Genomic DNA, 14,481 nt, shown 5'->3' on the forward strand with positions numbered 1-14,481 from the left:
GCCGCTCACCCTCGGCCTAACTCAAGGAAAAAGGAAACTGAAGCCTAAATTTTTTTAGGACCAGGCCAGATCTAGTCGGCCCAGTAGTAGATCCAGTTCGGCTTTCCCGATTTTTTATTCCAGATCTGAACATCGCGAGAGTAAGGCCCAGAGCCAACTGGCAATTTCCTTTCTGTCCTGATTTTGTAAAATCCATAACTTGGTGCATAAAATTCCTAAAAATGTAAAACTAGTGCCCATGGCTTCATATTTTCACCTAGTTTCGTTATTAGTTTTTTTTTCTAGAAAATGTTTTGTGTAACTTTTTTGTGAAATGATTTAAATTTTGAACTAGGTGTTTAATCAATAGGAGAATGCTTAATAAATTTTTAGAACATTCTATAAAATCTAAAAAATGGCCAAACTAATTTTTGAACTTTGTGGCACTCTAGACAAGCCCCACCGTTTTTGGTTATTTTTTAACTATAAATTGTTTACTGTGATTTATTGCTTGTAAGTACTTAGAATAGTCATATTAAATATTGTATACACTAAAAAAAAACTTGTTTAGTAAATTCCAATGAACTAATTAGGAATGACCATTACCATCATATGATACCGTTATGTGAATTCAAATGCCTTTTATTGTCTCATTGCCATTTAATAGCTTATTCTATCAGTAGTTTTGGGTGAAAGGAAATATTTTAGGCCACCAAAATCCATGTTTATGGTTTTGGGACATTTCCAAACCATTAGATGTATGCATAAGACCTTTTGGTTTAATTTGTTATGACGACTTTATGTGTGGATTTCAAAACACCCCAAATGCCTAAATGGTCCTAGCGATGTTATTTTGTAAGTAACGAGCAACTCTTTGCATAATGTTTACATTGTGTATTATGCTTTCCGCATTTGGCCATCGTGCCAAGTTGTATGTTCCGTCGTGCTTATTCACATCCTTTGTGCTTTTTGTATGTACGGTTAGACGTAGCCGAGGACCAGCAGGAGTGTGAGGAGTTCTCCACTGAGGAGTTTGCCCTGCTCATGTGTCGGTTTTGAGTACTCAAGACGGTCCTCTGTAGCCTTCAGTTGACCCGTGACATCCTCCAACGACAACTCAGAGATGTTTAGAAGTGTCTCGATCGAAAGGGCAAGCTGCGAGAACCTAGGCGGCACAACTCGCAAGAATTTCTTGACTACTTGAGATTCGTCGATAAGTTCTCCAAGCGTGCCAAGGCTTGTGACAAGGTTGGTGAGGCGTAGCGTGAAGTCGTCGACAGACTCCCCGTCATTGAATGAGATGGTCTCAAATTCCCTTCTCTGCTATTGCACCTTGCCCTTCTGTACACGGACTGTACCGACACGCATGGCTCGGACCGCCTCCCACACCTCCTATACGGTCTGCTAGACGGCCAAGCTAGTCATCATTTGTAGTGGTACCGCATTCAAGATAGCCTCCAACGCCATTCGAACTTCCTAGAAGTCGACGATGTCGAGCTTGATTGCGTCTCAGAGGCCACAAGCTTGTGGTATCACCTTCATGAGGAGGCTCCATTATGCGTAGTCCGTCTGCGTCAGCGTCGGCGTCCTTCACGACACCCTCGATGACGACCTCACGCCTTCTGGCCTCGCGGTGGTGCGGTCGTCTCAACAACGGTGGAGGGGAACGACGGTGTGGCTGGCGAGGCGATCTGTCTGCTACGTCCTGAACAGGAGCTGACATCTATCTTAGGATACTCTTCTGAACAAGGCTTTGATACCACTTGTTAGGAGTTGTTCCTACCTCACATACACATCTATATGGTTAGATGGATTTAAGTGTCTTGCAAAGTTCTTTGATCTTGTATTGCATATTGTTATATATAGGAGTACAAGGTTGGTTTGGAGGGGTTCAGTCGGTTTGCACCTAGCACCCAACCTGGCTGCCAACCAGAGCTAACCAAGATGTCAAACCACTACTATTACTCGTGTGTACTAGGTCTACAAGGACCTACAAACTATTACCTTAACTCCTAAGCAGAGCAGGGATTACTCTGACGGTTTCACCTCGATCAAGGAAGTACTTCAGACACCAAAAGGGCTTCAATTGCTAGTGTTGCTTTTGCCACATGCCTAAATTGCAATTGAAATCCATTCCAAGCATGGGTGCCATTTCAACAGAGGTTAATTGCCATCACTGACCCCATTTGAATTTGAATTTTTCTTATCATTGTAAAAATTGCCATTTTTAACTACCTTTGGCACAAATTGCTGAAATTCCATTTGTTATTAACGCGTGTAGCCATTTCAGTAACTAAAATGAGCATTGAGCGGTTGTTTTGTTGGTTCAATATGTAATGTTCAAACATGCACAAAATGGAAAATTATTATATATCCTTGTTTTGTTTGCTCAAACCAAATTATATCCTTGTTGCACCAATGTTTACATATGGAACTATTTCGCTTCAGGAGCATAGTGTTGTCCTAACAAACAACCTAGGCTGATAATCTATTTCCAAAATTAGAGGGATGTATATATAACTGAAATGTGGGTTGAATGAAGTTGAAGATAAAGTGGGATATTCCCCATTTTAACCAACTCCTACACACACAATGTTTAATGACATATTTACAATTTGGAATAGAGTGAAAGGCAAGTGTCCCCTTCCCACCCTGAAGTAAGTCAACCTTGCTTTCATGTTCTTGAATGTTATATTAGCTTCAAGAGATTTGAACTGCCCAAGTCAATAAAACTTGATAACTTCAAATCTACCTCTTATTTACACCAACACACAAAATTGTTAAAAATCAAACATTTGACATACAGCTAATGAACAAAAAACAAACAAAGAAAAAAGTTTAGCACTGCAAAATTATGTTTTTAGATCGTGAGTCAATATTGGTCGCTTTCATCCTACAGGTCGATCTACACCGAATTTGTAAGGTGTACTCAAGTCTCGCAAGTAGCAAATTCACCAACAAATAACATACAAGGGAAACCTTTAATCTTGTTCATCTACTTACATATGCAACACTAAACACCTCTCACAAAACATTTATTAAATGCACATATTCTACTTAGGGATGCAAGCGGAAATGCGGGATCCTTCTTCTAAGCCATCAGGGACTTGCTAGTTCAAAATTTTGGCTCAAAATTTGACTTGGAAGGTTTGTAGATTGGCCTAGAAGCGGGACATGCGGGATCCCGCTTGCATCCCAAATTCTATTGTGCCCCAAATGTCAATGCCTTTTCTTGCAACTACTCAAATCACACCAACCTCCAACTCACATCAAAACAAAAGTTAACTAAAGCAAGATCCATAACAAAAACAAGAAGAAAAATATATTAGCCATATCAAAGCTAACATACATAATATAACACAACCACATAAAATACTGATTTGGATCATCATAGCACCACTCAACTAGAAGAGGGGGGTAGGTGTCTTTTTTGCTCCTTCTTTCTTCCAACCAACCATCGCGTCGTCTCCAACACACAAGCCCTTCCACTTCTTCCTCGCCTCTCGTCTCCTCTTCCCACTATCGCAAGCAAGACGCGTCGGTCGTTGGGATGATTTAGGTGTTGCAGAATAGTGTTCCCAGTCAAGGAGCTGAAGAAACTGGACGGTGGTAATAGAGAGGATGTGAGCAAGGGTAATCACTATGGTTAACATGGTTGTAGATCTGGTTTGGGACAAAACCCTGAATGGCAAGAACTTGTCGAGCATGTTAGATTTAGATGTATTTACTTCATTTGTTAAGTACTTATTTATTTCATTTCTAGTAGTGGTTGGCGGTTATCACATTTTTGTTTTTGGGCGGGGGAAGGGGGCTTTAAGGAAAGGTATTGAAGAGGGAATAGTTTTTCCAAAAAAGGCGTCGCCAGCTAAGGCTCTAGAAACTTAAGCCGCGTCCGGCTGTTGTATGAGTTACAAATTTATGCTAATTGTATTAATATTTTTGGCCATTCTTTTACTCTTTAGTGTATTATGATCATCTCATTAATGTGTCGGGAATGGTAAAATATGAATAGATTGCTGCAACTTGGGCTGCAATCTTGATGTGCGGGGATAGATATTCCATCTTGAGAGGATTTTAACTGAGAATATCTATTCCCGTACGTCAAGATTGCAATCCTGATTGCATCCCTATCCATCCATATCTTACTGTTTCCCGACACATTATGCCATGATCATAGTACACTGAAGAGTAAAATAATGGCAATCAATATTAAAACAATTAGTGTAGATTTGTGGCTCATACAACAGCCACGTGCTGTTAAAGCTTCTAGAGCCTAGCTGGTCCTTTTGGAAGAATTACTCCCCTCTTCAATACCTTTCTGAAAAGCCCAGATTTCCTCCAAAATCATGTGATGACCACCAACCACTACTAGGAATGAAATAAGTAAGTTCTAGAAGGAAGTAAATAAATCTAGATCTAACCTGTTCGATGCGTTCTTACCATTGAGGGTTTCGTCCCAAACCAGATCAACCATGATAACCATGGTGATTTCCCTTACTCACATCCTTGCTATTAGGGACGTCCTATTTCTTCAGCTCCTTGGTCGGTAATGTTGTTCCGCTACACCTAAATCATCTCAACTGTCGATGCGACTTGCTGGCAGTGGTGGGAAGAGACGGAAGGCAAGGAGGAAGCGGAAGGGCTTGCTTGTTAGAGACGGCACGATGATTGATTGGCATAAAGAGGGAGCAAAAAAGACATATTTCACCTTCTTTTGGTTGGGTGGTGCTATGGAAAGATGGATCAGTATTTTGTGTGGTGTGGTTGCGTTATATTATTAATATCAGCTTTGATCAGGTTAATATTTTTTTTTCTTGTTTTTGTTATGGATCTTGCTTTAATTAATTTTTGTTTTGTTTGAGTTGGAGGTTGTCGTGATTTGAGTAGTTGCAGGAAAACGGATTGACAACCGGGGCACTATAGAACCTAGAATATGTGCGTCTAATCAGTGTTTTTGTGTGAGAGGTGTTTAGTGTTCCATAAATCAGCATGAAAGTGAGCAGGTGTATTGTTTATTTGTTAGGTGAATTTGCTATTTGCTGGACTTAACTTGAATACACTTTTACCAATTCGTTGTAGATCAAACCCATGACCTATAGCATGACATCGAGCAGTATTGACTCATAATTATGCGGTGCTGAACTTGTGTTTATTTTTTTTTGTTAATTATCTGCATGCCAAATGTTTGATTTGTAATAATTTTTTTGTACTAGTGTTAACAAAGAGGTAGGTTTGCTAATCTTTTTTGTTCTGTTGGCATGGAGTTATCGAGTGCCGTGTGAGTTCAAACAGCTTCTTCGTGCAGGTTTAGTTCTTGTTGATATATATTATTATTTTGAGTTTCTTTATGACCACAAGCTGTTTGGTTGCAATTTTCTTCTAATTGTTCCTTCTATCTTGTATTTATTAAAGAAGAGCTGAAGAAACTCTTGGTGAGCAAAAGCAAAGACCATGTGCCACCCATCCATTTTTCTTGTTTCGTTTCATAACCCAAGTAAAGATGTGCAAGTCCATTAGAGAAGTCCATGCGCAAGTAATATGGGCTTGAGATAATGTTGAGTTGGTGAAAAGAAAATGAACACTGGAATTTCGTTCTGCAAATGTTTGTTCTCATGGCACTCTTTTAGCTTTGTAAATGCTGTGATGAGCTTTGGCACCTACGAGCACTGCAATACTTGAATTCTTTAGCAAAACTGACATGTTATGACACATGCCAATATGCCATTGAAGATTTGGTTTAGGCTTTTGCGGTTTGTTCAATTTTTTCCAGGATTGCACTCTGGCATTTGGGTATTCTATTTTTGCCGACACAACTATGACCTATTATCGTCTACGGGAGGTCTAGTGAAGTGGACCTCGCATGTGTCAAGAAATTATTACAAATAGCAAGTTAGGTATGGACTATGCTGCTGCCACACAGATGAAATGTAACTTGAGAAAACAAAGTTAAGGATTTAAGCTAGTTGCGATGCTCCTAAACTTTTTAAGTGCTATTTCTATGGTGTTAGATTGCCATGAGCTATACCTTTATTGGAGAATTTGCCTATTGCAAGTTTGCAACTGTAAACTATATCTTCATGACTTCATAGTTTCTATCAATTTATATGCTCTCTACCTTGTTTTTTCGGATTGGCGAGTTTTTCAACTGTATTGTAGATGCTAGGAATGAACTGCTGCAAAAGTATGTTAGTACTATTTGCACTCAGTTTTACCTTCAGAGTTCAGACATCCATTACAAACTCTCAGTAACATCTCTGTGTCCAAGGTCTGTGATCGCCCAAAGAAGCATCACACTAAAGAAGGCCATTTTATCCTACACTGGTAGGTCTTCATATAACTTCGCCTATCTGCACAGGTGAGGCATTTGAGGGGGAAAAATCCATAACAAGAAGAATTAGGAACTGGTTTGGAATCTGGTTGTGCTGGCTTCAGCCTTTGATGCTTCTTCATACTCTTGGCATTGTCGTGGATAGGTATTGGAATCCAACCATTAAAGACTGAAGAAAGACCCATAGTTTACGATTTTCTTCAAGCACAGCTTCAGCAATCGGTGCCATACAAATTGGTAACGCACTTCTGTCCTGCTCGCGAGCACCTCTATTCTGTGTGATATCAACCACCAGTTCTGATAGTGATACCTTACCTTTCACCATGGCAGATGGCAGACCTCCAGGATGTGATTGAGAAGGAAGCCCAGGGACAAGCCCTCGCTGAGGAAGTCCCCGAGATGTCATTCGAGGAGCTCCTGACCCAGGAGAAGGACACAGCCTTCTGGTAGGTGTGACGGGAAGCTGAGATCAATCTCATACAGCAAGTAGGGAGAGACAACCAAAAAGGCGATTGCACCAGCACCAACACCGTCATCATGAGTCTAAACTTGGGAACTAAAAACTGAATTTGTTCGCAGGAGATCTGTGTGCTTAAACTCATGGTGTGATCATACTTGTCGAATGTCTTGACTTCTTCAACCATGGCTTCAATGAAATAAAGTTTAGACTGGGCAGGTTCAACATGTGTCGCGGCTATCAAGTTCGAGACCCTCTGCTGTGGCCTTCGCCAAGTGGGCCGACGTCCGCTCGTCCCCGGCTCTATTTTTTACAGTATTAAATTAGAAGTGAAACCAACAACCACAGTACTTTTGACCGACAGCAAAGTAATGTGCAGTACATTAGTTTTTGTATCATTCATTCAGAGCTCAGCTAGCAGTCCTACATATACGTCGATTTTCAGGGACATTCCTATATGTAGCACAGCAGGTATTCTTTGCATGTTCTCTGTTCTGAGAGTGCTTTGTAGCATCACAATGTCAGGCATATTTTCACATCAACTGTCAATTGTTTCCTTCCTTCAGGATCTGGCACTGAAAAAACTTCTCGGAGAGGATTTCCTAACTCAAGAAGAAAGGTAGGTATGTCGATGTTTCTAGCCTTTTACTTCCTACCAGGAAATACTATGTTCCAGCCTGTGCACATGGTTGAAGTTCATTGGGGTGTTAGCACTTCAGCATTCTGGACTTATTTGCCGATGACTTCTGGGCTTGGGCAATGTGGTATGTGGGGGTCTGGCACGCTAGGAACAGTAGAATCCATGAAGCAAAAGAAAAATCTAGGTGTCCAGTGTTCAGTGGGCGGTTGGCACTGCTTTTCATCTTTGGAAAGCAGGGACTGGAAATGGTAATATTGAGAAACCTCAGAGTTTTGAATCGAAACCTCCTGATGGCAAGTTTGTCAAAATAAATGTGGATGCAAGTTTTATTTCCGCCTCCTCTAATGCAACAACTGGGTGCCTTTTACGAGAGATGGAAACAGCAGCCTTATTCAGGCCCCTTCCTGTTGGTTTGAATTTGCCCCAGATGCCTTGGTCATGGAAGCAAATGCTCTAACATAAGGGATTCAGCTTGCTGTGGACTAGGGGAAGCAAAGAGATGAAGGTGATCATTGAGAGTCATTGCCAAGTTCTGGTGAAGATACTGGCAAGTGCAGATGATGACAGATCGAAAATTGCCTCTATTCTAAGAGATGTGAGCTCAGCAGGAATTTTACTTCTTTTCATTGTAGTTTTGTTCGTCTGTTGTTAGGCCAAGTTGGGCTTGGTTAAACATGGTACCAAGCTCAAGGGATTATTAGACTCGTTCCTCCACTCAACGTTAGTTGTGGGCTCTTATCCTCTACCTATTGGGCCTATATAAAGGAGAGGAGGCATACCTTGTATGTACAGTTGAGATCAGAAATTAATAAAGAATTCGTGCTCTTCTTTACTTCTTGGTGTTCATCTACTTTACTGTATTTCGTGATTGTGTGTATGATTGACTTCTTGGACTACGATCTTGGTTAAAAATTCCTTTTATTCCAAGGCAAAGATTGAATTGTAACCCCGGTACCGGCCAGCCAGCAGAGGTTACACAACACGTTATCAACACGAGAGCCTCTACCCGGAGCCTCCTCCAAGCAGGCTTTCGACATAAATCACGGAGGTATTGGATCCAAAATTTTATTGCAAAAATGGATTCCTCTTTGTGTTACGATTTCGTTTTTTCGATTAGATTATTTTTCGGATTTTTATACCGACGGTATGGATTTTCCTCGCGAGATGTTGCCGACCAAGTCGCCGGCCAATGACGATCATCCTCGCCGCACGAGGGACTTACCCTCACCATGGGGAGACGGTGTCGCACCACCGTGCTTCACCGCCGGACATTGCAAGCTTCAAGCCGCGAGCCGTCCCAAGTCACTGTCGTGCCGCCGCCACCTCAGGAGCGCACGGGCACGGGTTGCCGCTGCCGTGCCCGCGAGCCGCCGCGGCCCTCCCGGACGCACGAGCGCGCGCCGCCGCCGTCGCCGGCTGCTGCCGCCTCAGGCACGCACGAGCAGCCGCCGTCCGCTGCAGGGCGCGCCGGCTGCCGCCACGTGCATCGGGCGCGCGGGTAGCCGCAGCCGCCTCGTGCGCGGGGCCGCGGCCGTCCACCACGTGCGCCGGAAGCGCGGCCCGCCACCGTCCCCTGCAGGGCGCGCGCGGGCAGCCGCGCCGCCGGCCGCCCCTGCCGCCAACAGCCGCCGCCCAGAAGGGAAACCCTAGGGGCTGGCGTGGCGGGCCCAGCTGGGCCGCGAGGGATGGGCCGGTGGGCCTTCTGGGCTGAAAAAAAGAGAGGGGGAAATGGGATGGCAACCTGAAATGCATTTTGGGCCAGGAATTTTCGTTTTAGCCCTTGGATTTTACCGTAATTACGCACAAATGTTTGATGTGCTGCGTTTTTGCGTGTAAGTCCCTGGAAGTGTCAGTTTTTGCTGAAACTGCACATTTATGCTCAAAATGACTTCGGGAATGTGTTTTTGGGGCTAATTTTCACGTTTAGGAAACGTTTATCTTGCCATCTCTGTACACATGCTTGTATTACCATGTTTTACCGTTGTTGATTAATTGTAGTTATGACATATTGCTTTTAATCATTAAGTAAGACATGAACTCGCGTGTTTTAAATATTGGAACGTTGTCTTAGTGAATACATTGTATCACCATCGCATTTGTGCAAGGGATTGCTGTTGTAATCTCATGGTTACTTGCAAAAATGCAGATGCATGGAATAATCCATCGGGAATTTGACGCGCTTCATGAGAGTGGCGCAAATTACCTCCAGTGGAAGTGTGATGTGGAGCTTTTCCTCTAGTCAAAAGGACTCCTAGGGGCGGGCGGTCACTCGACCCACGAGGTCACTACCACCACGCCTGAGGAAAATGATGAGGTGCTGCAGTTCCTTTGGCGCCATTCCTTTGGCGCCATCTCTGCAACATTCTGGAGGAAGAGTATATGGCTGAGATTAGCGCCATGACTCTTGGGACTGCCCTGAGGGAGCGGTTCGAGGAGGACCAACTCGCCAACTTCCAAAGGGATGTACCCATGTTACCCATTGTGGGGCCTTTTATGGCGCCATATGAGTAGCAGGCAAGTCCAGGCTAAGCCTGATGGCGTGATTGCTGAAATGGCCTAGTCATTATTGTTTCCTTGATGTTTTAGTTTATTCATTGATACAATTGGGTTGTAAGCTCTATGAGAGCAAATTCTTTACAGCGATTGGATGATATCTGGTTCATTCATTAGTTTCTTTATTTAATACTGATGGCTTGTTATGTTCTGAAATGTATGTCGCATTTATTTAATTATGTTGCTACTTCCTCGCTTCATGAATTAATTAAATGCTATATTTTAGAATACGTGGCGCTCGAATGGAGGAAACGTGCCTTGTGGATAGTTGTACCACAAACACCATCTTGAGAGAAACTCGTTATTTCGAGTCCATTAAAAAGACTCCGAGGAGTATCATGACTATCGCAGGGGCCGAGTCAAAAATAGTAGGCTCTGGACGAGCTACCATCATACTCCCCATGGGAACAACTTTGCTCATTGAGAAAGCATTATTGTACCCAGAGTCGACTCGAACTCTCTTGAGTTTTAAGGACATCCGCGCAAACGGCCTCCATGTGGAGACCGATGATGATAATGGCAAAGAGTGCCTACTTATCACAAAGCGCGATGCCCACGGTAAGCATGTTGTTGAAAAATTTCCTTCATTCGACACGGGGCTTTACTACACTAAGATTGTAGCGCCGCCCGTGTACACTACCTTAAAGACTATATTTAGAAGTTCTGAACTATTTTGCTTATGGCATGATAGATTAGGCCACCCGGGTATTAGAATGATGAGAAATATAATTAACAACTTAAATGGGCATGGGGTGAATGTTAAAAATTTCCCGAATCATGATGATTTCGTGTGCTGGGCATGTGCGACGGGGAAATTAATCATTCGACCATCACCATTGAAAGTGAGGGATGAAATCCCTGCGTTTTTGGAACGCATCCAAGGGGATATATGTGGTCCGATTCAGCCCCTTACGGGGCCGTTTCGATACTTCATGGTGCTCATAGACGCTTCGTCTAAATGGTCCTGTGTTAAATTGTTGTCTACACGGAACCATGCCTTTGCCAAGTTGATGTTGCAAATCATACAAATGAGAAATAATTTCCCAGATCATCGTATAAAGTCTATCCGAATGGACAACACTGGAGAATTTTCTTCAAAAGTGTTCGATGATTATTGTATGACACTTGGCATTAAGGTTGAGCACTCTGTACCGCATGTCCATACGCAAAATGGATTAGCGGAGTCATTGATTAAGAGGATTAAATTCATTGCCAGACCACTCCTTCGGGGTTGTAATTTACCAACCACGTGTTGGGGGAATGCAGTGTTGCACGCCGCAAATCTCATCAACTATAGACCCACGGCCTACAACATCCATTCACCTGTCCAACTAGCGCAAGGGTCGGCACCGAAAACTTCCCACCTTCGTAGGTTCGGTTGCCAGGTATATGTACCGATACCACCCCCTCAGCGATCAGCAATGGGACCGCTCCGTAAGTCGGGGATATACGTTGGTTATGAGACTGTGTCCATAATCAGGTATCTGGACCCCATGACAGGAGACTGTCATACGGCCCGCTTTACTGACTGCATTTTTGACAAGGATCTCTTCCCGACTTTAGGGGGAGGAAATCAACCTCTTGATGAGAAAAGTTGAGAATTGACGTGGCAAGCCACGGGGATCGACGCAAATGACCCACGCACAAGTGAGACACATAGAGAAGTCCAAAAGATAATAGATTTGCATGCTTTAGCGAATCAACTGCCTGGTCACTTTAGTGACTTGAGAAGTGTGACAAAATCACATGTGCCTGCGCGCAATGTACCGGAAAGGGTAGAGATACCCAAGGATCCTGTGGGTCGACCCGCTCGAGTCCAAAGTCCTAAAAGGACGAGAAACCTGGTTCCTCAAATCCCAAGTACTCGGGGACGCCCGACGAAAAAGGACAAGGGAGATTTATCACACTCGGTTACTAAAAAGCCCCAGAGAGTGAGGGGAGCCAACTGAGACCTGGCACAAGTACGGAATCTCCGGCGCAAGAAATTCCGGACTTTAACCTTCCAACAATGGAAGCACCCAGCAGAGATGTGAGCGCACACATCGGCGCGGAAAAACTAAAGGACCTTGCTCTAGGAATGGAGAATCCTGTGAAGACAGAGGATGCGCCCCATGACGAAATGGCCATAGATTATGTTAACACGGGAGAATCAATAAACCGAGCGACTGATAATGTCGACATAAACTTTGCTAAGAAAATTGCCGCAATCATCGATCTTGACCCCGAGCCTAACTTGCTCGCCGTGTAAGAAGAGGTCGGATTGGAAAGATTGGCAGAAGGCAATAGCTACCGAATTATTATCTCTGCACAAAAGAGAGGTTTTTGGACCTGTGTGTCGAACCCCTCCCCACGTACGCCCTGTCGGCTATAAGTGGGTATTTGTCCGCAAGAGAAATGAAAATAATAAGGTAGTACGGTACAAAGCAAGGTTAGTTGCTCAGGGGTTTACTCAACGACCTGGGGTCGATTATGAGGAAACCTACTCCCCGGTCATGGATGGAATTATCTTTAGATATTTGATCTCAATGGCAGTAAATATGGACTTAAAAATGAAATTGATGGATGTTGTTACTGCTTACCTGTATGGTAACTTGGATTCGGACATTTATATGAGGATACCTGATGGTCTCCCGATTCCGAACCAAGACAGAGCAAACAGAGGTCTATACAGTGTTCAACTCAAGAAGTCACTGTACGGACTTAAACAATCGGGTAGAATGTGGTATAATCGCCTCAGCGATTTTCTACATGAAAAAGGCTACACGAGCAATGAAGATTGCCCATGTGTATTTATACGGCGATCCCAAGATGGATTCTGTATAATCTCGGTATACGTAGATGATTTGAATATCATCGGTACACCTGAGGATATTGAGGAAGCAAGTTCCTACTTGAAGTCAGAATTTGAGATGAAGGATTTGGGTAAAACCAAGTTCTGTCTAGGTTTGCAACTGGAACATTCCCATGATGGGATTCCCAGTGCAGCAGTCTACCTACACTCAAAAGGTGTTGGAAAGATTTGGATTTGACAAGGCATATCCTTCAAAAACTCCCATGATTGGGCGGTCATTATAGCAAGACAAGGACCCTTTCAGGCCGAAAGAAGAGGGGGAGGAAGTTCTGGGTTCAGAATTTCCTTACCTGAGTGCTATTGGAGCACTCATGTACCTCGCGAATTGTACACGGCCGGACATTGCGTTCATCGTCAATTTGCTGGCTAGGTACAGCTCTGAACCTACCAAAAGGCATTGGAAAGGTGTTAAGGATGTCTTCGGTACCTGCAAGGGACCAAAGATCTTGGGCTATTTTACAGAAGGAATCAAGACCCATCTTTGATAGGCTATGTCGATGTTGGGTATTTCTCGGACCTCCATACATCCAAGTCTCAGACTGGATATGTTTTCCTATGTGGTGGAACTGTTGTTTCATGGAAATCGTCAAAGCAAAGTCTTCTATCAACTTCGACGAACCACTCGGAAATCATAGCACTATATGAAGCATCACGTGAGTGTGTATGGCTTCGACGGATGGTTCGCCACATTCAGCAGACTTGTGGGCTGAACACCGTTCAGACCCTCACCATTATCTATGAAGATAATGCAGCTTGTGTTGCACAAGTACAAACGGGTTATGTGAAGAGTAATCTCACCAAGCATATAAATACTAAGTTTTTCTATGCACATGAGTTGCAAAAGATGAACGAGGTAAAGGTCTTGCATACTAAGTCGTGTGAAAATCTTGCTGATTTGTTCACCAAGTCACTACCGGCTTCCACCTTTGAGAGGTTTGTGCGTGGAATCAGTATGTTGAGACTTAGGAAGATGCAAGGTTCAGGGGGAGATACTTCACATACTCATAGATAAATCTTGATCATGGCGATCAAATACTCATCTTGGAGATTGAGTAGGTTGTACTCTTTTTCCCTCAGCGAGTTTTCTTGTGTTTCTCGCATGAGGTTTTTAACGAGGCAATCTGTGCAACATAGCAACGTATCCTATGCGCTCTTTCCCACTGGATTTTTTCGGAGTTTTTGAGGCATATGTCATACGGATAAGTGCCCAAGGGGGAGTGTTGAGGAACCGGTCGGGGGGGAGGGCCACCGATACGTGCGCCTCCCTCCATCTCCCGCAGACTCGTTCCTCCACTTAACGTTAGTTGTGGGCTCTTATCCCCTACCTATTGGGCTTATATAAAGGAGAGGAGGCATACCTCGTACGTACTGTTGAGATCAGAAATTAATAAATAGCTCATGTTCCTCTCTACTTCCTTGTGTTCATCTACTTTACTGTACTTCGTGATTGTGTGTATGATCGACTCTTTCGACTACGATCTTGGTGTGTAACCCCGGGACCGGGCAGCCGGCAGAGGTTGCACAACACTTTTCACTAAATGAAAGCTCCTGATTCGAAAAAAGAAAAAGAAAAAAGAAAAAAAAAAGCACTCCAAGAGGGAAGAGGGGGAGCGAGCGAGCAGGCGCTCTGCCGCGCGGAGACTTCAAAATCGTCCATCGTTTGCTCACACACA

At 43.6% G+C, this 14,481-nt stretch overlaps 1 non-coding gene across 1 annotated transcript; it reads left to right on the plus strand.

Moving 5' to 3' along the window:
• The first annotated feature begins 3,998 nt into the window (after nt 1-3,998).
• Nucleotides 3,999-4,102, plus strand: MIR7763 (microRNA MIR7763). The gene has a single exon (NR_127052.1). It is a non-coding gene; the product is annotated as a microRNA MIR7763 (primary transcript).
• Nucleotides 4,103-14,481: the final 10,379 nt, after the last annotated feature.

The sequence above is a fragment of the Brachypodium distachyon genome, chromosome 2, assembly GCF_000005505.3.
Source record: "Brachypodium distachyon strain Bd21 chromosome 2, Brachypodium_distachyon_v3.0, whole genome shotgun sequence".
NCBI classification, from domain to species: Eukaryota; Viridiplantae; Streptophyta; class Magnoliopsida; order Poales; family Poaceae; genus Brachypodium; species Brachypodium distachyon.